Source organism: Phragmites australis, chromosome 15 (genome assembly GCF_958298935.1).
Source record: "Phragmites australis chromosome 15, lpPhrAust1.1, whole genome shotgun sequence".
Classification (NCBI taxonomy): domain Eukaryota; kingdom Viridiplantae; phylum Streptophyta; class Magnoliopsida; order Poales; family Poaceae; genus Phragmites; species Phragmites australis.
The window spans coordinates 13377877-13394287 of NC_084935.1; the positions used below are offsets into that span (position 1 = coordinate 13377877).

The 16411-nt window shown below is 55.5% G+C and overlaps 41 non-coding genes across 41 annotated transcripts; all 41 read right to left on the reverse strand.

Moving 5' to 3' along the window:
* Nucleotides 1–11: 11 nt before the first annotated feature.
* LOC133894038 (5S ribosomal RNA) lies at nt 12–130 on the reverse strand. Its single transcript, XR_009904857.1, has one exon. It is a non-coding gene; the product is annotated as a 5S ribosomal RNA (ribosomal RNA).
* A 210-nt stretch (nt 131–340) lies between these two features.
* LOC133894183 (5S ribosomal RNA) lies at nt 341–454 on the reverse strand. Its single transcript, XR_009904996.1, has one exon. It is a non-coding gene; the product is annotated as a 5S ribosomal RNA (ribosomal RNA).
* Nucleotides 455–664: 210 nt separating this feature from the next.
* LOC133894429 (5S ribosomal RNA) lies at nt 665–783 on the reverse strand. Its single transcript, XR_009905227.1, has one exon. It is a non-coding gene; the product is annotated as a 5S ribosomal RNA (ribosomal RNA).
* Nucleotides 784–993: 210 nt separating this feature from the next.
* LOC133894430 (5S ribosomal RNA) lies at nt 994–1112 on the reverse strand. The gene has a single exon (XR_009905228.1). It is a non-coding gene; the product is annotated as a 5S ribosomal RNA (ribosomal RNA).
* Nucleotides 1113–1323: 211 nt separating this feature from the next.
* LOC133894431 (5S ribosomal RNA) lies at nt 1324–1442 on the reverse strand. Its single transcript, XR_009905229.1, has one exon. It is a non-coding gene; the product is annotated as a 5S ribosomal RNA (ribosomal RNA).
* A 210-nt stretch (nt 1443–1652) lies between these two features.
* Nucleotides 1653–1771, reverse strand: LOC133894432 (5S ribosomal RNA). The gene has a single exon (XR_009905230.1). It is a non-coding gene; the product is annotated as a 5S ribosomal RNA (ribosomal RNA).
* A 210-nt stretch (nt 1772–1981) lies between these two features.
* LOC133894434 (5S ribosomal RNA) lies at nt 1982–2100 on the reverse strand. Its single transcript, XR_009905232.1, has one exon. It is a non-coding gene; the product is annotated as a 5S ribosomal RNA (ribosomal RNA).
* A 210-nt stretch (nt 2101–2310) lies between these two features.
* LOC133894435 (5S ribosomal RNA) lies at nt 2311–2429 on the reverse strand. Its single transcript, XR_009905233.1, has one exon. It is a non-coding gene; the product is annotated as a 5S ribosomal RNA (ribosomal RNA).
* A 211-nt stretch (nt 2430–2640) lies between these two features.
* On the reverse strand, nt 2641–2759 carry LOC133894436 (5S ribosomal RNA). The gene has a single exon (XR_009905234.1). It is a non-coding gene; the product is annotated as a 5S ribosomal RNA (ribosomal RNA).
* Nucleotides 2760–2970: 211 nt separating this feature from the next.
* LOC133894437 (5S ribosomal RNA) lies at nt 2971–3089 on the reverse strand. The gene has a single exon (XR_009905235.1). It is a non-coding gene; the product is annotated as a 5S ribosomal RNA (ribosomal RNA).
* A 211-nt stretch (nt 3090–3300) lies between these two features.
* LOC133894438 (5S ribosomal RNA) lies at nt 3301–3419 on the reverse strand. Its single transcript, XR_009905236.1, has one exon. It is a non-coding gene; the product is annotated as a 5S ribosomal RNA (ribosomal RNA).
* Nucleotides 3420–3630: 211 nt separating this feature from the next.
* Nucleotides 3631–3749, reverse strand: LOC133894439 (5S ribosomal RNA). The gene has a single exon (XR_009905237.1). It is a non-coding gene; the product is annotated as a 5S ribosomal RNA (ribosomal RNA).
* A 210-nt stretch (nt 3750–3959) lies between these two features.
* LOC133894440 (5S ribosomal RNA) lies at nt 3960–4078 on the reverse strand. Its single transcript, XR_009905238.1, has one exon. It is a non-coding gene; the product is annotated as a 5S ribosomal RNA (ribosomal RNA).
* A 210-nt stretch (nt 4079–4288) lies between these two features.
* Nucleotides 4289–4407, reverse strand: LOC133894441 (5S ribosomal RNA). Its single transcript, XR_009905239.1, has one exon. It is a non-coding gene; the product is annotated as a 5S ribosomal RNA (ribosomal RNA).
* Nucleotides 4408–4617: 210 nt separating this feature from the next.
* On the reverse strand, nt 4618–4736 carry LOC133894443 (5S ribosomal RNA). The gene has a single exon (XR_009905240.1). It is a non-coding gene; the product is annotated as a 5S ribosomal RNA (ribosomal RNA).
* A 211-nt stretch (nt 4737–4947) lies between these two features.
* LOC133894444 (5S ribosomal RNA) lies at nt 4948–5066 on the reverse strand. Its single transcript, XR_009905241.1, has one exon. It is a non-coding gene; the product is annotated as a 5S ribosomal RNA (ribosomal RNA).
* A 210-nt stretch (nt 5067–5276) lies between these two features.
* LOC133894017 (5S ribosomal RNA) lies at nt 5277–5395 on the reverse strand. Its single transcript, XR_009904838.1, has one exon. It is a non-coding gene; the product is annotated as a 5S ribosomal RNA (ribosomal RNA).
* Nucleotides 5396–5605: 210 nt separating this feature from the next.
* On the reverse strand, nt 5606–5724 carry LOC133894446 (5S ribosomal RNA). The gene has a single exon (XR_009905243.1). It is a non-coding gene; the product is annotated as a 5S ribosomal RNA (ribosomal RNA).
* A 211-nt stretch (nt 5725–5935) lies between these two features.
* Nucleotides 5936–6054, reverse strand: LOC133894447 (5S ribosomal RNA). Its single transcript, XR_009905244.1, has one exon. It is a non-coding gene; the product is annotated as a 5S ribosomal RNA (ribosomal RNA).
* A 211-nt stretch (nt 6055–6265) lies between these two features.
* LOC133894018 (5S ribosomal RNA) lies at nt 6266–6384 on the reverse strand. The gene has a single exon (XR_009904839.1). It is a non-coding gene; the product is annotated as a 5S ribosomal RNA (ribosomal RNA).
* A 211-nt stretch (nt 6385–6595) lies between these two features.
* On the reverse strand, nt 6596–6714 carry LOC133894448 (5S ribosomal RNA). Its single transcript, XR_009905245.1, has one exon. It is a non-coding gene; the product is annotated as a 5S ribosomal RNA (ribosomal RNA).
* Nucleotides 6715–6925: 211 nt separating this feature from the next.
* Nucleotides 6926–7044, reverse strand: LOC133894449 (5S ribosomal RNA). Its single transcript, XR_009905246.1, has one exon. It is a non-coding gene; the product is annotated as a 5S ribosomal RNA (ribosomal RNA).
* Nucleotides 7045–7254: 210 nt separating this feature from the next.
* LOC133894450 (5S ribosomal RNA) lies at nt 7255–7373 on the reverse strand. The gene has a single exon (XR_009905247.1). It is a non-coding gene; the product is annotated as a 5S ribosomal RNA (ribosomal RNA).
* Nucleotides 7374–7584: 211 nt separating this feature from the next.
* LOC133894451 (5S ribosomal RNA) lies at nt 7585–7703 on the reverse strand. Its single transcript, XR_009905248.1, has one exon. It is a non-coding gene; the product is annotated as a 5S ribosomal RNA (ribosomal RNA).
* Nucleotides 7704–7914: 211 nt separating this feature from the next.
* LOC133894452 (5S ribosomal RNA) lies at nt 7915–8033 on the reverse strand. Its single transcript, XR_009905249.1, has one exon. It is a non-coding gene; the product is annotated as a 5S ribosomal RNA (ribosomal RNA).
* Nucleotides 8034–8243: 210 nt separating this feature from the next.
* Nucleotides 8244–8362, reverse strand: LOC133893857 (5S ribosomal RNA). Its single transcript, XR_009904687.1, has one exon. It is a non-coding gene; the product is annotated as a 5S ribosomal RNA (ribosomal RNA).
* Nucleotides 8363–8573: 211 nt separating this feature from the next.
* LOC133894058 (5S ribosomal RNA) lies at nt 8574–8692 on the reverse strand. Its single transcript, XR_009904876.1, has one exon. It is a non-coding gene; the product is annotated as a 5S ribosomal RNA (ribosomal RNA).
* A 211-nt stretch (nt 8693–8903) lies between these two features.
* LOC133894453 (5S ribosomal RNA) lies at nt 8904–9022 on the reverse strand. Its single transcript, XR_009905250.1, has one exon. It is a non-coding gene; the product is annotated as a 5S ribosomal RNA (ribosomal RNA).
* Nucleotides 9023–9232: 210 nt separating this feature from the next.
* On the reverse strand, nt 9233–9351 carry LOC133894454 (5S ribosomal RNA). Its single transcript, XR_009905251.1, has one exon. It is a non-coding gene; the product is annotated as a 5S ribosomal RNA (ribosomal RNA).
* Nucleotides 9352–9562: 211 nt separating this feature from the next.
* LOC133894455 (5S ribosomal RNA) lies at nt 9563–9681 on the reverse strand. Its single transcript, XR_009905252.1, has one exon. It is a non-coding gene; the product is annotated as a 5S ribosomal RNA (ribosomal RNA).
* A 211-nt stretch (nt 9682–9892) lies between these two features.
* Nucleotides 9893–10011, reverse strand: LOC133894457 (5S ribosomal RNA). Its single transcript, XR_009905254.1, has one exon. It is a non-coding gene; the product is annotated as a 5S ribosomal RNA (ribosomal RNA).
* Nucleotides 10012–10222: 211 nt separating this feature from the next.
* LOC133894459 (5S ribosomal RNA) lies at nt 10223–10341 on the reverse strand. The gene has a single exon (XR_009905255.1). It is a non-coding gene; the product is annotated as a 5S ribosomal RNA (ribosomal RNA).
* A 212-nt stretch (nt 10342–10553) lies between these two features.
* Nucleotides 10554–10672, reverse strand: LOC133894460 (5S ribosomal RNA). Its single transcript, XR_009905256.1, has one exon. It is a non-coding gene; the product is annotated as a 5S ribosomal RNA (ribosomal RNA).
* Nucleotides 10673–10883: 211 nt separating this feature from the next.
* Nucleotides 10884–11002, reverse strand: LOC133894461 (5S ribosomal RNA). The gene has a single exon (XR_009905257.1). It is a non-coding gene; the product is annotated as a 5S ribosomal RNA (ribosomal RNA).
* A 211-nt stretch (nt 11003–11213) lies between these two features.
* LOC133894462 (5S ribosomal RNA) lies at nt 11214–11332 on the reverse strand. The gene has a single exon (XR_009905258.1). It is a non-coding gene; the product is annotated as a 5S ribosomal RNA (ribosomal RNA).
* Nucleotides 11333–11542: 210 nt separating this feature from the next.
* On the reverse strand, nt 11543–11661 carry LOC133894463 (5S ribosomal RNA). The gene has a single exon (XR_009905259.1). It is a non-coding gene; the product is annotated as a 5S ribosomal RNA (ribosomal RNA).
* Nucleotides 11662–11871: 210 nt separating this feature from the next.
* On the reverse strand, nt 11872–11990 carry LOC133894464 (5S ribosomal RNA). Its single transcript, XR_009905260.1, has one exon. It is a non-coding gene; the product is annotated as a 5S ribosomal RNA (ribosomal RNA).
* Nucleotides 11991–12200: 210 nt separating this feature from the next.
* On the reverse strand, nt 12201–12319 carry LOC133894465 (5S ribosomal RNA). Its single transcript, XR_009905261.1, has one exon. It is a non-coding gene; the product is annotated as a 5S ribosomal RNA (ribosomal RNA).
* Nucleotides 12320–12529: 210 nt separating this feature from the next.
* On the reverse strand, nt 12530–12648 carry LOC133894466 (5S ribosomal RNA). The gene has a single exon (XR_009905262.1). It is a non-coding gene; the product is annotated as a 5S ribosomal RNA (ribosomal RNA).
* A 211-nt stretch (nt 12649–12859) lies between these two features.
* Nucleotides 12860–12978, reverse strand: LOC133894467 (5S ribosomal RNA). The gene has a single exon (XR_009905263.1). It is a non-coding gene; the product is annotated as a 5S ribosomal RNA (ribosomal RNA).
* A 211-nt stretch (nt 12979–13189) lies between these two features.
* Nucleotides 13190–13308, reverse strand: LOC133894469 (5S ribosomal RNA). The gene has a single exon (XR_009905265.1). It is a non-coding gene; the product is annotated as a 5S ribosomal RNA (ribosomal RNA).
* Nucleotides 13309–16411: the final 3103 nt, after the last annotated feature.

The window sequence follows — 16411 nt, forward strand, 5'->3', positions numbered from 1 at the left end:
AAGCAAAAAGGGGAATGCAACACGAGGACTTCCCAGGAGGTCACCCATCCTAGTACTACTCTCGCCCAAGCACGCTTAACTTCGGAGTTCTGATGGGATCCGGTGCTTTAGTGCTGGTATGATGGCATCCGACATACTCTGCCTCCTCCTCCCCCTTATGCACGCCTTCCGCGCCGCCTCCCCGGCGCGCGTGGGCCCCACGTCCTGCCGCGCGGTGTCGCCCCGCTTCCCGGTGCACCGCCGAACTCGAGCCGGTTGCGCAAAAAAAAAAAAGAAAAAAAGTTACAAATAAAATGAATTCAACGAGGCGGATGAACGCGAGGAAAATTAAGCAAAAAGGGGAATGCAACACGAGGACTTCCCGTCACCCATCCTAGTACTACTCTCGCCCAAGCACGCTTAACTTCGGAGTTCTGATGGGATCCGGTGCTTTAGTGCTGGTATGATCGCATCCGACATACTCTGCCTCCTCCTCCCCCTTATGCACGCCTTCCGCGCCGCCTCCCCGGCGCGCGTGGGCCCCACGTCCTGCCGCGCGGTGTCGCCCCGCTTCCCGGTGCACCGCCGAACTCGAGCCGGTTGCGCAAAAAAAAAAAAGAAAAAAAGTTACAAATAAAATGAATTCAACGAGGCGGATGAACGCGAGGAAAATTAAGCAAAAAGGGGAATGCAACACGAGGACTTCCCAGGAGGTCACCCATCCTAGTACTACTCTCGCCCAAGCACGCTTAACTTCGGAGTTCTGATGGGATCCGGTGCTTTAGTGCTGGTATGATCGCATCCGACATACTCTGCCTCCTCCTCCCCCTTATGCACGCCTTCCGCGCCGCCTCCCCGGCGCGCGTGGGCCCCACGTCCTGCCGCGCGGTGTCGCCCCGCTTCCCGGTGCACCGCCGAACTCGAGCCGGTTGCGCAAAAAAAGAAAAGAAAAAAAGTTACAAATAAAATGAATTCAACGAGGCGGATGAACGCGAGGAAAATTAAGCAAAAAGGGGAATGCAACACGAGGACTTCCCAGGAGGTCACCCATCCTAGTACTACTCTCGCCCAAGCACGCTTAACTTCGGAGTTCTGATGGGATCCGGTGCTTTAGTGCTGGTATGATCGCATCCGACATACTCTGCCTCCTCCTCCCCCTTATGCACGCCTTCCGCGCCGCCTCCCCGGCGCGCGTGGGCCCCACGTCCTGCCGCGCGGTGTCGCCCCGCTTCCCGGTGCACCGCCGAACTCGAGCCGGTTGCGCAAAAAAAGAAAAAGAAAAAAAGTTACAAATAAAATGAATTCAACGAGGCGGATGAACGCGAGGAAAATTAAGCAAAAAGGGGAATGCAACACGAGGACTTCCCAGGAGGTCACCCATCCTAGTACTACTCTCGCCCAAGCACGCTTAACTTCGGAGTTCTGATGGGATCCGGTGCTTTAGTGCTGGTATGATCGCATCCGACATACTCTGCCTCCTCCTCCCCCTTATGCACGCCTTCCGCGCCGCCTCCCCGGCGCGCGTGGGCCCCACGTCCTGCCGCGCGGTGTCGCCCCGCTTCCCGGTGCACCGCCGAACTCGAGCCGGTTGCGCAAAAAAAAAAAAGAAAAAAAGTTACAAATAAAATGAATTCAACGAGGCGGATGAACGCGAGGAAAATTAAGCAAAAAGGGGAATGCAACACGAGGACTTCCCAGGAGGTCACCCATCCTAGTACTACTCTCGCCCAAGCACGCTTAACTTCGGAGTTCTGATGGGATCCGGTGCTTTAGTGCTGGTATGATCGCATCCGACATACTCTGCCTCCTCCTCCCCCTTATGCACGCCTTCCGCGCCGCCTCCCCGGCGCGCGTGGGCCCCACGTCCTGCCGCGCGGTGTCGCCCCGCTTCCCGGTGCACCGCCGAACTCGAGCCGGTTGCGCAAAAAAAAAAAAGAAAAAAAGTTACAAATAAAATGAATTCAACGAGGCGGATGAACGCGAGGAAAATTAAGCAAAAAGGGGAATGCAACACGAGGACTTCCCAGGAGGTCACCCATCCTAGTACTACTCTCGCCCAAGCACGCTTAACTTCGGAGTTCTGATGGGATCCGGTGCTTTAGTGCTGGTATGATCGCATCCGACATACTCTGCCTCCTCCTCCCCCTTATGCACGCCTTCCGCGCCGCCTCCCCGGCGCGCGTGGGCCCCACGTCCTGCCGCGCGGTGTCGCCCCGCTTCCCGGTGCACCGCCGAACTCGAGCCGGTTGCGCAAAAAAAGAAAAGAAAAAAAGTTACAAATAAAATGAATTCAACGAGGCGGATGAACGCGAGGAAAATTAAGCAAAAAGGGGAATGCAACACGAGGACTTCCCAGGAGGTCACCCATCCTAGTACTACTCTCGCCCAAGCACGCTTAACTTCGGAGTTCTGATGGGATCCGGTGCTTTAGTGCTGGTATGATCGCATCCGACATACTCTGCCTCCTCCTCCCCCTTATGCACGCCTTCCGCGCCGCCTCCCCGGCGCGCGTGGGCCCCACGTCCTGCCGCGCGGTGTCGCCCCGCTTCCCGGTGCACCGCCGAACTCGAGCCGGTTGCGCAAAAAAAGAAAAAGAAAAAAAGTTACAAATAAAATGAATTCAACGAGGCGGATGAACGCGAGGAAAATTAAGCAAAAAGGGGAATGCAACACGAGGACTTCCCAGGAGGTCACCCATCCTAGTACTACTCTCGCCCAAGCACGCTTAACTTCGGAGTTCTGATGGGATCCGGTGCTTTAGTGCTGGTATGATCGCATCCGACATACTCTGCCTCCTCCTCCCCCTTATGCACGCCTTCCGCGCCGCCTCCCCGGCGCGCGTGGGCCCCACGTCCTGCCGCGCGGTGTCGCCCCGCTTCCCGGTGCACCGCCGAACTCGAGCCGGTTGCGCAAAAAAAAAAAAAGAAAAAAAGTTACAAATAAAATGAATTCAACGAGGCGGATGAACGCGAGGAAAATTAAGCAAAAAGGGGAATGCAACACGAGGACTTCCCAGGAGGTCACCCATCCTAGTACTACTCTCGCCCAAGCACGCTTAACTTCGGAGTTCTGATGGGATCCGGTGCTTTAGTGCTGGTATGATCGCATCCGACATACTCTGCCTCCTCCTCCCCCTTATGCACGCCTTCCGCGCCGCCTCCCCGGCGCGCGTGGGCCCCACGTCCTGCCGCGCGGTGTCGCCCCGCTTCCCGGTGCACCGCCGAACTCGAGCCGGTTGCGCAAAAAAAAAAAAAGAAAAAAAGTTACAAATAAAATGAATTCAACGAGGCGGATGAACGCGAGGAAAATTAAGCAAAAAGGGGAATGCAACACGAGGACTTCCCAGGAGGTCACCCATCCTAGTACTACTCTCGCCCAAGCACGCTTAACTTCGGAGTTCTGATGGGATCCGGTGCTTTAGTGCTGGTATGATCGCATCCGACATACTCTGCCTCCTCCTCCCCCTTATGCACGCCTTCCGCGCCGCCTCCCCGGCGCGCGTGGGCCCCACGTCCTGCCGCGCGGTGTCGCCCCGCTTCCCGGTGCACCGCCGAACTCGAGCCGGTTGCGCAAAAAAAAAAAAAGAAAAAAAGTTACAAATAAAATGAATTCAACGAGGCGGATGAACGCGAGGAAAATTAAGCAAAAAGGGGAATGCAACACGAGGACTTCCCAGGAGGTCACCCATCCTAGTACTACTCTCGCCCAAGCACGCTTAACTTCGGAGTTCTGATGGGATCCGGTGCTTTAGTGCTGGTATGATCGCATCCGACATACTCTGCCTCCTCCTCCCCCTTATGCACGCCTTCCGCGCCGCCTCCCCGGCGCGCGTGGGCCCCACGTCCTGCCGCGCGGTGTCGCCCCGCTTCCCGGTGCACCGCCGAACTCGAGCCGGTTGCGCAAAAAAAGAAAAGAAAAAAAGTTACAAATAAAATGAATTCAACGAGGCGGATGAACGCGAGGAAAATTAAGCAAAAAGGGGAATGCAACACGAGGACTTCCCAGGAGGTCACCCATCCTAGTACTACTCTCGCCCAAGCACGCTTAACTTCGGAGTTCTGATGGGATCCGGTGCTTTAGTGCTGGTATGATCGCATCCGACATACTCTGCCTCCTCCTCCCCCTTATGCACGCCTTCCGCGCCGCCTCCCCGGCGCGCGTGGGCCCCACGTCCTGCCGCGCGGTGTCGCCCCGCTTCCCGGTGCACCGCCGAACTCGAGCCGGTTGCGCAAAAAAAAAAAAGAAAAAAAGTTACAAATAAAATGAATTCAACGAGGCGGATGAACGCGAGGAAAATTAAGCAAAAAGGGGAATGCAACACGAGGACTTCCCAGGAGGTCACCCATCCTAGTACTACTCTCGCCCAAGCACGCTTAACTTCGGAGTTCTGATGGGATCCGGTGCTTTAGTGCTGGTATGATCGCATCCGACATACTCTGCCTCCTCCTCCCCCTTATGCACGCCTTCCGCGCCGCCTCCCCGGCGCGCGTGGGCCCCACGTCCTGCCGCGCGGTGTCGCCCCGCTTCCCGGTGCACCGCCGAACTCGAGCCGGTTGCGCAAAAAAAGAAAAGAAAAAAAGTTACAAATAAAATGAATTCAACGAGGCGGATGAACGCGAGGAAAATTAAGCAAAAAGGGGAATGCAACACGAGGACTTCCCAGGAGGTCACCCATCCTAGTACTACTCTCGCCCAAGCACGCTTAACTTCGGAGTTCTGATGGGATCCGGTGCTTTAGTGCTGGTATGATCGCATCCGACATACTCTGCCTCCTCCTCCCCCTTATGCACGCCTTCCGCGCCGCCTCCCCGGCGCGCGTGGGCCCCACGTCCTGCCGCGCGGTGTCGCCCCGCTTCCCGGTGCACCGCCGAACTCGAGCCGGTTGCGCAAAAAAAGAAAAAGAAAAAAAGTTACAAATAAAATGAATTCAACGAGGCGGATGAACGCGAGGAAAATTAAGCAAAAAGGGGAATGCAACACGAGGACTTCCCAGGAGGTCACCCATCCTAGTACTACTCTCGCCCAAGCACGCTTAACTTCGGAGTTCTGATGGGATCCGGTGCTTTAGTGCTGGTATGATCGCATCCGACATACTCTGCCTCCTCCTCCCCCTTATGCACGCCTTCCGCGCCGCCTCCCCGGCGCGCGTGGGCCCCACGTCCTGCCGCGCGGTGTCGCCCCGCTTCCCGGTGCACCGCCGAACTCGAGCCGGTTGCGCAAAAAAAAAAAAGAAAAAAAGTTACAAATAAAATGAATTCAACGAGGCGGATGAACGCGAGGAAAATTAAGCAAAAAGGGGAATGCAACACGAGGACTTCCCAGGAGGTCACCCATCCTAGTACTACTCTCGCCCAAGCACGCTTAATTTCGGAGTTCTGATGGGATCCGGTGCTTTAGTGCTGGTATGATCGCATCCGACATACTCTGCCTCCTCCTCCCCCTTATGCACGCCTTCCGCGCCGCCTCCCCGGCGCGCGTGGGCCCCACGTCCTGCCGCGCGGTGTCGCCCCGCTTCCCGGTGCACCGCCGAACTCGAGCCGGTTGCGCAAAAAAAAAAAAGAAAAAAAGTTACAAATAAAATGAATTCAACGAGGCGGATGAACGCGAGGAAAATTAAGCAAAAAGGGGAATGCAACACGAGGACTTCCCAGGAGGTCACCCATCCTAGTACTACTCTCGCCCAAGCACGCTTAACTTCGGAGTTCTGATGGGATCCGGTGCTTTAGTGCTGGTATGATCGCATCCGACATACTCTGCCTCCTCCTCCCCCTTATGCACGCCTTCCGCGCCGCCTCCCCGGCGCGCGTGGGCCCCACGTCCTGCCGCGCGGTGTCGCCCCGCTTCCCGGTGCACCGCCGAACTCGAGCCGGTTGCGCAAAAAAAGAAAAAGAAAAAAAGTTACAAATAAAATGAATTCAACGAGGCGGATGAACGCGAGGAAAATTAAGCAAAAAGGGGAATGCAACACGAGGACTTCCCAGGAGGTCACCCATCCTAGTACTACTCTCGCCCAAGCACGCTTAACTTCGGAGTTCTGATGGGATCCGGTGCTTTAGTGCTGGTATGATCGCATCCGACATACTCTGCCTCCTCCTCCCCCTTATGCACGCCTTCCGCGCCGCCTCCCCGGCGCGCGTGGGCCCCACGTCCTGCCGCGCGGTGTCGCCCCGCTTCCCGGTGCACCGCCGAACTCGAGCCGGTTGCGCAAAAAAAAAAAAAGAAAAAAAGTTACAAATAAAATGAATTCAACGAGGCGGATAAACGCGAGGAAAATTAAGCAAAAAGGGGAATGCAACACGAGGACTTCCCAGGAGGTCACCCATCCTAGTACTACTCTCGCCCAAGCACGCTTAATTTCGGAGTTCTGATGGGATCCGGTGCTTTAGTGCTGGTATGATCGCATCCGACATACTCTGCCTCCTCCTCCCCCTTATGCACGCCTTCCGCGCCGCCTCCCCGGCGCGCGTGGGCCCCACGTCCTGCCGCGCGGTGTCGCCCCGCTTCCCGGTGCACCGCCGAACTCGAGCCGGTTGCGCAAAAAAAAAAAAAGAAAAAAAGTTACAAATAAAATGAATTCAACGAGGCGGATGAACGCGAGGAAAATTAAGCAAAAAGGGGAATGCAACACGAGGACTTCCCAGGAGGTCACCCATCCTAGTACTACTCTCGCCCAAGCACGCTTAACTTCGGAGTTCTGATGGGATCCGGTGCTTTAGTGCTGGTATGATCGCATCCGACATACTCTGCCTCCTCCTCCCCCTTATGCACGCCTTCCGCGCCGCCTCCCCGGCGCGCGTGGGCCCCACGTCCTGCCGCGCGGTGTCGCCCCGCTTCCCGGTGCACCGCCGAACTCGAGCCGGTTGCGCAAAAAAAAAAAAAGAAAAAAAGTTACAAATAAAATGAATTCAACGAGGCGGATGAACGCGAGGAAAATTAAGCAAAAAGGGGAATGCAACACGAGGACTTCCCAGGAGGTCACCCATCCTAGTACTACTCTCGCCCAAGCACGCTTAACTTCGGAGTTCTGATGGGATCCGGTGCTTTAGTGCTGGTATGATCGCATCCGACATACTCTGCCTCCTCCTCCCCCTTATGCACGCCTTCCGCGCCGCCTCCCCGGCGCGCGTGGGCCCCACGTCCTGCCGCGCGGTGTCGCCCCGCTTCCCGGTGCACCGCCGAACTCGAGCCGGTTGCGCAAAAAAAAAAAAGAAAAAAAGTTACAAATAAAATGAATTCAACGAGGCGGATGAACGCGAGGAAAATTAAGCAAAAAGGGGAATGCAACACGAGGACTTCCCAGGAGGTCACCCATCCTAGTACTACTCTCGCCCAAGCACGCTTAACTTCGGAGTTCTGATGGGATCCGGTGCTTTAGTGCTGGTATGATCGCATCCGACATACTCTGCCTCCTCCTCCCCCTTATGCACGCCTTCCGCGCCGCCTCCCCGGCGCGCGTGGGCCCCACGTCCTGCCGCGCGGTGTCGCCCCGCTTCCCGGTGCACCGCCGAACTCGAGCCGGTTGCGCAAAAAAAAAAAAAGAAAAAAAGTTACAAATAAAATGAATTCAACGAGGCGGATGAACGCGAGGAAAATTAAGCAAAAAGGGGAATGCAACACGAGGACTTCCCAGGAGGTCACCCATCCTAGTACTACTCTCGCCCAAGCACGCTTAACTTCGGAGTTCTGATGGGATCCGGTGCTTTAGTGCTGGTATGATCGCATCCGACATACTCTGCCTCCTCCTCCCCCTTATGCACGCCTTCCGCGCCGCCTCCCCGGCGCGCGTGGGCCCCACGTCCTGCCGCGCGGTGTCGCCCCGCTTCCCGGTGCACCGCCGAACTCGAGCCGGTTGCGCAAAAAGAAAAAAAGAAAAAAAGTTACAAATAAAATGAATTCAACGAGGCGGATGAACGCGAGGAAAATTAAGCAAAAAGGGGAATGCAACACGAGGACTTCCCAGGAGGTCACCCATCCTAGTACTACTCTCGCCCAAGCACGCTTAACTTCGGAGTTCTGATGGGATCCGGTGCTTTAGTGCTGGTATGATCGCATCCGACATACTCTGCCTCCTCCTCCCCCTTATGCACGCCTTCCGCGCCGCCTCCCCGGCGCGCGTGGGCCCCACGTCCTGCCGCGCGGTGTCGCCCCGCTTCCCGGTGCACCGCCGAACTCGAGCCGGTTGCGCAAAAAAAGAAAAGAAAAAAAGTTACAAATAAAATGAATTCAACGAGGCGGATGAACGCGAGGAAAATTAAGCAAAAAGGGGAATGCAACACGAGGACTTCCCAGGAGGTCACCCATCCTAGTACTACTCTCGCCCAAGCACGCTTAACTTCGGAGTTCTGATGGGATCCGGTGCTTTAGTGCTGGTATGACCGCATCCGACATACTCTGCCTCCTCCTCCCCCTTATGCACGCCTTCCGCGCCGCCTCCCCGGCGCGCGTGGGCCCCACGTCCTGCCGCGCGGTGTCGCCCCGCTTCCCGGTGCACCGCCGAACTCGAGCCGGTTGCGCAAAAAGAAAAAAAGAAAAAAAGTTACAAATAAAATGAATTCAACGAGGCGGATGAACGCGAGGAAAATTAAGCAAAAAGGGGAATGCAACACGAGGACTTCCCAGGAGGTCACCCATCCTAGTACTACTCTCGCCCAAGCACGCTTAACTTCGGACTTCTGATGGGATCCGGTGCTTTAGTGCTGGTATGATCGCATCCGACATACTCTGCCTCCTCCTCCCCCTTATGCACGCCTTCCGCGCCGCCTCCCCGGCGCGCGTGGGCCCCACGTCCTGCCGCGCGGTGTCGCCCCGCTTCCCGGTGCACCGCCGAACTCGAGCCGGTTGCGCAAAAAAAAAAAAAGAAAAAAAGTTACAAATAAAATGAATTCAACGAGGCGGATGAACGCGAGGAAAATTAAGCAAAAAGGGGAATGCAACACGAGGACTTCCCAGGAGGTCACCCATCCTAGTACTACTCTCGCCCAAGCACGCTTAACTTCGGAGTTCTGATGGGATCCGGTGCTTTAGTGCTGGTATGATCGCATCCGACATACTCTGCCTCCTCCTCCCCCTTATGCACGCCTTCCGCGCCGCCTCCCCGGCGCGCGTGGGCCCCACGTCCTGCCGCGCGGTGTCGCCCCGCTTCCCGGTGCACCGCCGAACTCGAGCCGGTTGCGCAAAAAAAAAAAAGAAAAAAAGTTACAAATAAAATGAATTCAACGAGGCGGATGAACGCGAGGAAAATTAAGCAAAAAGGGGAATGCAACACGAGGACTTCCCAGGAGGTCACCCATCCTAGTACTACTCTCGCCCAAGCACGCTTAACTTCGGAGTTCTGATGGGATCCGGTGCTTTAGTGCTGGTATGATCGCATCCGACATACTCTGCCTCCTCCTCCCCCTTATGCACGCCTTCCGCGCCGCCTCCCCGGCGCGCGTGGGCCCCACGTCCTGCCGCGCGGTGTCGCCCCGCTTCCCGGTGCACCGCCGAACTCGAGCCGGTTGCGCAAAAAAAAAAAAAGAAAAAAAGTTACAAATAAAATGAATTCAACGAGGCGGATGAACGCGAGGAAAATTAAGCAAAAAGGGGAATGCAACACGAGGACTTCCCAGGAGGTCACCCATCCTAGTACTACTCTCGCCCAAGCACGCTTAACTTCGGAGTTCTGATGGGATCCGGTGCTTTAGTGCTGGTATGATCGCATCCGACATACTCTGCCTCCTCCTCCCCCTTATGCACGCCTTCCGCGCCGCCTCCCCGGCGCGCGTGGGCCCCACGTCCTGCCGCGCGGTGTCGCCCCGCTTCCCGGTGCACCGCCGAACTCGAGCCGGTTGCGCAAAAAAAAAAAAAGAAAAAAAGTTACAAATAAAATGAATTCAACGAGGCGGATGAACGCGAGGAAAATTAAGCAAAAAGGGGAATGCAACACGAGGACTTCCCAGGAGGTCACCCATCCTAGTACTACTCTCGCCCAAGCACGCTTAACTTCGGAGTTCTGATGGGATCCGGTGCTTTAGTGCTGGTATGATCGCATCCGACATACTCTGCCTCCTCCTCCCCCTTATGCACGCCTTCCGCGCCGCCTCCCCGGCGCGCGTGGGCCCCACGTCCTGCCGCGCGGTGTCGCCCCGCTTCCCGGTGCACCGCCGAACTCGAGCCGGTTGCGCAAAAAAAAAAAAAGAAAAAAAGTTACAAATAAAATGAATTCAACGAGGCGGATGAACGCGAGGAAAATTAAGCAAAAAGGGGAATGCAACACGAGGACTTCCCAGGAGGTCACCCATCCTAGTACTACTCTCGCCCAAGCACGCTTAACTTCGGAGTTCTGATGGGATCCGGTGCTTTAGTGCTGGTATGATCGCATCCGACATACTCTGCCTCCTCCTCCCCCTTATGCACGCCTTCCGCGCCGCCTCCCCGGCGCGCGTGGGCCCCACGTCCTGCCGCGCGGTGTCGCCCCGCTTCCCGGTGCACCGCCGAACTCGAGCCGGTTGCGCAAAAAAAAGAAAAAGAAAAAAAGTTACAAATAAAATGAATTCAACGAGGCGGATGAACGCGAGGAAAATTAAGCAAAAAGGGGAATGCAACACGAGGACTTCCCAGGAGGTCACCCATCCTAGTACTACTCTCGCCCAAGCACGCTTAACTTCGGAGTTCTGATGGGATCCGGTGCTTTAGTGCTGGTATGATCGCATCCGACATACTCTGCCTCCTCCTCCCCCTTATGCACGCCTTCCGCGCCGCCTCCCCGGCGCGCGTGGGCCCCACGTCCTGCCGCGCGGTGTCGCCCCGCTTCCCGGTGCACCGCCGAACTCGAGCCGGTTGCGCAAAAAAAAAAAAAGAAAAAAAGTTACAAATAAAATGAATTCAACGAGGCGGATGAACGCGAGGAAAATTAAGCAAAAAGGGGAATGCAACACGAGGACTTCCCAGGAGGTCACCCATCCTAGTACTACTCTCGCCCAAGCACGCTTAACTTCGGAGTTCTGATGGGATCCGGTGCTTTAGTGCTGGTATGATCGCATCCGACATACTCTGCCTCCTCCTCCCCCTTATGCACGCCTTCCGCGCCGCCTCCCCGGCGCGCGTGGGCCCCACGTCCTGCCGCGCGGTGTCGCCCCGCTTCCCGGTGCACCGCCGAACTCGAGCCGGTTGCGCAAAAAGAAAAAAAGAAAAAAAGTTACAAATAAAATGAATTCAACGAGGCGGATGAACGCGAGGAAAATTAAGCAAAAAGGGGAATGCAACACGAGGACTTCCCAGGAGGTCACCCATCCTAGTACTACTCTCGCCCAAGCACGCTTAACTTCGGAGTTCTGATGGGATCCGGTGCTTTAGTGCTGGTATGATCGCATCCGACATACTCTGCCTCCTCCTCCCCCTTATGCACGCCTTCCGCGCCGCCTCCCCGGCGCGCGTGGGCCCCACGTCCTGCCGCGCGGTGTCGCCCCGCTTCCCGGTGCACCGCCGAACTCGAGCGGTTGCGCAAAAAAAAAAAAAGAAAAAAAGTTACAAATAAAATGAATTCAACGAGGCGGATGAACGCGAGGAAAATTAAGCAAAAAGGGGAATGCAACACGAGGACTTCCCAGGAGGTCACCCATCCTAGTACTACTCTCGCCCAAGCACGCTTAACTTCGGAGTTCTGATGGGATCCGGTGCTTTAGTGCTGGTATGATCGCATCCGACATACTCTGCCTCCTCCTCCCCCTTATGCACGCCTTCCGCGCCGCCTCCCCGGCGCGCGTGGGCCCCACGTCCTGCCGCGCGGTGTCGCCCCGCTTCCCGGTGCACCGCCGAACTCGAGCCGGTTGCGCAAAAAAAAAAAAGAAAAAAAGTTACAAATAGAATGAATTCAACGAGGCGGATGAACGCGAGGAAAATTAAGCAAAAAGGGGAATGCAACACGAGGACTTCCCAGGAGGTCACCCATCCTAGTACTACTCTCGCCCAAGCACGCTTAACTTCGGAGTTCTGATGGGATCCGGTGCTTTAGTGCTGGTATGATCGCATCCGACATACTCTGCCTCCTCCTCCCCCTTATGCACGCCTTCCGCGCCGCCTCCCCGGCGCGCGTGGGCCCCACGTCCTGCCGCGCGGTGTCGCCCCGCTTCCCGGTGCACCGCCGAACTCGAGCCGGTTGCGCAAAAAAAAAAAAGAAAAAAAGTTACAAATAAAATGAATTCAACGAGGCGGATGAACGCGAGGAAAATTAAGCAAAAAGGGGAATGCAACACGAGGACTTCCCAGGAGGTCACCCATCCTAGTACTACTCTCGCCCAAGCACGCTTAACTTCGGAGTTCTGATGGGATCCGGTGCTTTAGTGCTGGTATGATCGCATCCGACATACTCTGCCTCCTCCTCCCCCTTATGCACGCCTTCCGCGCCGCCTCCCCGGCGCGCGTGGGCCCCACGTCCTGCCGCGCGGTGTCGCCCCGCTTCCCGGTGCACCGCCGAACTCGAGCCGGTTGCGCAAAAAAAAAAAAGAAAAAAAGTTACAAATAAAATGAATTCAACGAGGCGGATGAACGCGAGGAAAATTAAGCAAAAAGGGGAATGCAACACGAGGACTTCCCAGGAGGTCACCCATCCTAGTACTACTCTCGCCCAAGCACGCTTAACTTCGGAGTTCTGATGGGATCCGGTGCTTTAGTGCTGGTATGATCGCATCCGACATACTCTGCCTCCTCCTCCCCCTTATGCACGCCTTCCGCGCCGCCTCCCCGGCGCGCGTGGGCCCCACGTCCTGCCGCGCGGTGTCGCCCCGCTTCCCGGTGCACCGCCGAACTCGAGCCGGTTGCGCAAAAAAAGAAAAAGAAAAAAAGTTACAAATAAAATGAATTCAACGAGGCGGATGAACGCGAGGAAAATTAAGCAAAAAGGGGAATGCAACACGAGGACTTCCCAGGAGGTCACCCATCCTAGTACTACTCTCGCCCAAGCACGCTTAACTTCGGAGTTCTGATGGGATCCGGTGCTTTAGTGCTGGTATGATCGCATCCGACATACTCTGCCTCCTCCTCCCCCTTATGCACGCCTTCCGCGCCGCCTCCCCGGCGCGCGTGGGCCCCACGTCCTGCCGCGCGGTGTCGCCCCGCTTCCCGGTGCACCGCCGAACTCGAGCCGGTTGCGCAAAAAAAGAAAAAGAAAAAAAGTTACAAATAAAATGAATTCAACGAGGCGGATGAACGCGAGGAAAATTAAGCAAAAAGGGGAATGCAACACGAGGACTTCCCAGGAGGTCACCCATCCTAGTACTACTCTCGCCCAAGCACGCTTAACTTCGGAGTTCTGATGGGATCCGGTGCTTTAGTGCTGGTATGATCGCATCCGACATACTCTGCCTCCTCCTCCCCCTTATGCACGCCTTCCGCGCCGCCTCCCCGGCGCGCGTGGGCCCCACGTCCTGCCGCGCGGTGTCGCCCCGCTTCCCGGTGCACCGCCGAACTCGAGCCGGTTGCGCAAAAAAAGAAAAAGAAAAAAAGTTACAAATAAAATGAATTCAACGAGGCGGATGAACGCGAGGAAAATTAAGCAAAAAGGGGAATGCAACACGAGGACTTGTGAGGAACCGTCCAAATAGTATTCTAATTAATCATCAGGAGGATCATTATTCATAATCACAACCTCGACGATTAACCAGAATACCATTCCGGTAGTCCCGGCACGTGTTTTGTGCCCAGGATCGGAACACATGCCTTCCAACTCAGATATCACAACACAGTTTAATAGAGAGCAAATAATTAAACTGGATTACCATTGTTAAACAAGCAACTGCTTCCACAATTTACAACAAAATAGGAACAACAACAACTACTACGCAGCGGAAGAAAAACCTATACAACAAAAGAGTATGGAGCCGTATGCCCTTAGGCTCCATACCAAAAGCGCCGGAGTTCGGAGTAGAAGGTGCTACTCCTGCCCGCCACCCTGATCGGCAGGCACAAAGTAGCCGAACACTGCCTCTTCTTCGCCGACCTGCGAACCTGGAAGCAACTTAAGGGCAGCACCCTTAGTACGAAGGTACTAGCAAGTCTTACACAGTATGAGTATATATATTCTCGACTCCAAGGATCATGCATTTAAAGCTGTAGCAAGGATTAAGACATGTTTAAGTTTATTAAGCAGTAAGCAACCTAGACTCTAGGTGAAAGCCACTGACTTAACCAACCACCGACTCAAACCCTGCCAACCAACTGATCAAAACAGATATATAACAACAAGTGTATAAAAGCAAACCATTCCCACCAAACCACCAACCACATACCGACCAAGCTACCCCAATCCAACCATGCCACAACCCACATCGAAACTCTACGACCAAAATATGGTCGCTCGGTGGAGATAAGCGATAGCGATGCTCATGACCGAGAGCGCGGCAGTTCGAACTGATTATACACCCTGCAGGGGGATACTCCTGGACCCACACGACACAGGGACCATACGGCTTGTGCCACCCGCTAAGATGCACACAAGGGGGTACCCGTGACAACCTTTCCCAACCAGGCCCAACCATGTGGATCAACCATAGCTCGGCACGGCGGTATTAGAACTACTCCCCGAGCAAACTAATACCGCTAAAAGCCCGGACTCAAACCGGACTCACACCGTCTATGACGAGGCCCACATGACCACGTCTGCGAAGGTAATCGGCTCGCCTACCATTATATCAGCATGTGGTGAGTAAGGTATGTGCTAAAGCCGACTACACCGATGATCGGTGCTTAACCGGTGCAAGCGGTCTACGGTGTCCGGGTTCCCTCCCCGAACTGCCTGAGGACTCCTCGTGAGCAGATGACACCCCTAACACCGCCCACACCTCGTCTCAACTCACCACTCACCAAACCGACTCATCATCAACACAACCATAAGTGCGAACAAGTAATAAGTCCTAGGCTCGCGACAACGGTGGACGCCGTCGTCGACTTCTACCGGAAAGCCTAAGTACCACTAAGCATAGCGAACTAAAATTAGACCTCGATGACACCACTAGGCTCCTAGGAACAACACATGACACGTGACCGAAATGGGATAATGCATCGGCATAGGTTCTACCCAACTCAGTACCCGACACATGCAATGTATACATAAGCGTAGATAACATATTAAAATTTCAAGTAGACACGGTGCAATATGAACGATGCTTGCCTTGCTGCCCTGAATCAGAAAGGTGGGACGCCTCACGATCGCCCACGGCCTCCGGGATCGACGGATCGGCGTTCACTACAGAGAGCAACGCGTGCAATGAAATGAGCATGTATGAAATGCGATCATGTAAGAAAAATATGCTCCACAATACATGACAACATTATTCCAAGATCGTACTGTCCAAACCAGAATTTTCCAAGTGGTCTCAAAAAGTTTGGAGTTCCTACGAATTAACTACGAATTTTACAAGCTATCAGCTATCAGGAAAGCCTGATAAACCGTGCTCGGGGTGCCCGGGATGAACAGTACTCACGGGGTACCCGGGGTGAACAGTACCCGGGGGTGCTCGGGGTGAACAGTACCCGGGGGTGCTCGGGAGTGCTCGGGGGTGAACAGTACCCGGGGGTGCTCGGTGAACAGTACCAGGGTCCTCGGGATCGACCGTGCTCGGGTTCTCGGGTGAACAGTACCCGGGGGTCGTCGGGTGAACAGTACCCGGGTGCTCGGGAGTGCTCGGGGTGACTGCGCTCGGGTGCTCGGGTGAACAGTACCAGGGGTCGTCGGGTGAACAGTACCCGGGGTGCTCGGGAGTGCTCGGGGTGACAGCGCTCGGGGGTCGTCGGGTGAACAGTACCCGGGTGCTCGGGAGTGCTCGGGGTGACTGCGCTCGGGGTGCTCGGGTGAACAGTACCAAGGGTCGTCGGTTGAACAGTACCCGGGGTGCTCGGGAGTGCTCGGGGTGACAGCGCTCGGGGTGCTCGGGTGAACAGTACCCGGGTGCTCGGGAGTGCTCGGGGTGACAGCGCTCGGGTGCTCGGGTGAACAGTACCAGGGGTCGTCGGGTGAACAGTACCCGGGGTGCTCGGGAGTGCTCGGGGTGACAGCGCTCGGGGTGCTCGGGTGAACAGTACCCGGGGGTCGTCGGGTGAACAGTATCAGGGGTGCTCGGGTGAACAGTCCCCGGCGCTACAGTAAAAATCAGCCTCGCGCAGCTCGAGAACAGCAACCATTACGAAGGGAAAAACTGGGCTAAACTAACCTGGGAGTCTCTCTAAATCAAAAGTAAAAATGCCTAGAAGGGTGTACAGGGTCTAGACTTTGCTCAACCGCCTAGTAACATGATTCCTAACTCAAATCCACATAAATCCTCATTTGTTCCCAGACTGCAGAACTTTAAGAACTTTGCAACCCTAGTTCCAGATTCAAGATCTATCCAACCAAAAATGAGCATACTTGCCATGGGAGCCTAGCAGACTCACCTAAGGTCCTTTGCTGAGGTTGGTGACC